Raw genomic sequence first — 2084 nt, forward strand, 5'->3', positions numbered from 1 at the left:
TGCATTTTTGTTCAAATCAAAGGTATTGTATTAGGTGTTGTACACTTAATATTATGTCTACAGAAAATGTCAATGCTGTCACGCCCTCTGCAGCCAGAGGGTGCTCCTACTCTGTCCTGTCCCTAGTTTCCTGCCTGTCGTCCTTCCGGTCCCTCTCTTTCCCTTGGGCTATATAGTTCCGGGTCTTGCACTCTGCCCTCGCTCAGCATTGACGTTCGGATGTCCTAAGACCCGCCTAGCACCAGGGCGCCCCACGTCCGCTCCCTGAGGGCATAGGTTTCTATACGGCACTCCTGAACTCTTTGCACTAACGAACCTGGGCCTTTTTCCCATCTCGCCGCTACGCATATGGGTCTTTTTCCGCTCTCCTGCCTCTCCACGGTTAGTCCCTTTGGACGTCCGTGACAAATGCAGTCCTGAAAAACATATTGACATCTGCAAAGCACAAAAGAAATGTAATAAATGTCCAAACAAATCTTTTGATGTTCAGAGATTGAACCAAGACTTTAAGTGTGACTGAACCTATCTAGTTTTAGAACAGGATCATTTTTAATTCCAGCGGGGTAGCATGTGTCAGCAAGTACCAAGTATCATGGAGAGTGAATGATGGCAGGACAGACAAGGTTCCTGACACTGTTCTGGGACTCTTATCTGTTACAACTGTGAAATTTTAAATGTATATATTTCTCTTTCAAATCATCATTGAATGGGAATTCGTCTAAATATTTATATTAAAATACACACACTTTCAGTGAGGAATACAATTGTCTGTATGAGGTTTTCACACTATGATACCAACTGTATATAACGGGTGTAACAGAGTGGAATAACAAACTGAATCTAGTCTGTCTGCCCTGTTTAAACACATTTAAGCTTACACATTTATATTCTACAACAATAAGAAGTGTTCTTAATGTTAATCATTACTCATTACTTGTTACTTGTCACTCATTATTTAAAGATGCATTTTAAAAGAAAACGTGAACATGATTTAAATTGATACATTGCATTAGAACTTCTGTGGACAAGTCCTTGCTAAACTTCTGATGAGGAAGCATAGAACATTAAATGGGATGCTTCCCTACACAGCTCTGTTGTCAATTGAGGTTAACAATTACAACTACAGCATTGTGAAATTGATTCTTCCTAAATCTGGAATCAAAAGGAAACACGACAGGTTGGGATTTGTTTATATGCCTTTTATTATCATTTAACAATTTATATCTAAAATAGACATGAAGGGTTAGGGTAAGGGCATATTGGTCTCTTTAAAATAAGGAATATATAAAAGAACAATAGCAGTTTTATTACAGTATATGAAAACACATCTTCATTTTCTTGTCCCCTGTCTGACCACACTAAAACATAGCAGCAAGGAACTTACATAAGAAATTGCAAAATATGTTTTTTTTTATTTATGAAAACAGTGTATAAAGAAAGTAGTCAGGTAAAATTTGCTCCAACTGAGATTTATACACTGTTATAAAAATATTACACTTACATCACATTGTGGAAAATTCTTCCTCTGCTCTCCTACCAAAAATACTTTGATACCTCCTGGGGGAAGTTCTGAAACTGGTTCTAAGCAAAGACATTACACTGTTTTATGTGTGTTTGAATTACTTCTTTGATAGAGCTCTGTTTATATCGTATTCTTCAGTTGCAGTTTGGTTGTAAAGACATCCTTAAGTTCACTTTCCACACTGAAACTATTCAAAACCTTATCTCCTCCATAAGTATTGCATTACTGATATATGCTGTGAGAGCTTGCATACAGTAGTACCAAGAAGCCCTTGGCATCTGCCTGAACAGCTCAATTAAATCTGTTTATCCTCCTTCTTCTCATTAAAGGAAGCACACTGTCTTATTTGAAAAACAGAAAGGAATGCATCTTGCATGAATTTTAAAAAATAAAAGAGCTGAAATTGTCCTTCTTGAATTTAAAAGATTGTCCTTTTTTCTTGCCTCATCCATTTCCTCCGGGTTCCTCTACTTTGTTTTTATACTTTCTTAAGGGTAACTTTTGAAAGAAGTTGTTTCCAAAGCCCAGATAAATGAAAAATCAGTTTTAAGTCACACTCTTA

This window comes from Lepisosteus platostomus, chromosome 1 (genome assembly GCF_059453375.1).
Source record: "Lepisosteus platostomus isolate fLepPlt1 chromosome 1, fLepPlt1.hap1, whole genome shotgun sequence".
In the NCBI taxonomy this organism is placed as follows: domain Eukaryota; kingdom Metazoa; phylum Chordata; class Actinopteri; order Semionotiformes; family Lepisosteidae; genus Lepisosteus; species Lepisosteus platostomus.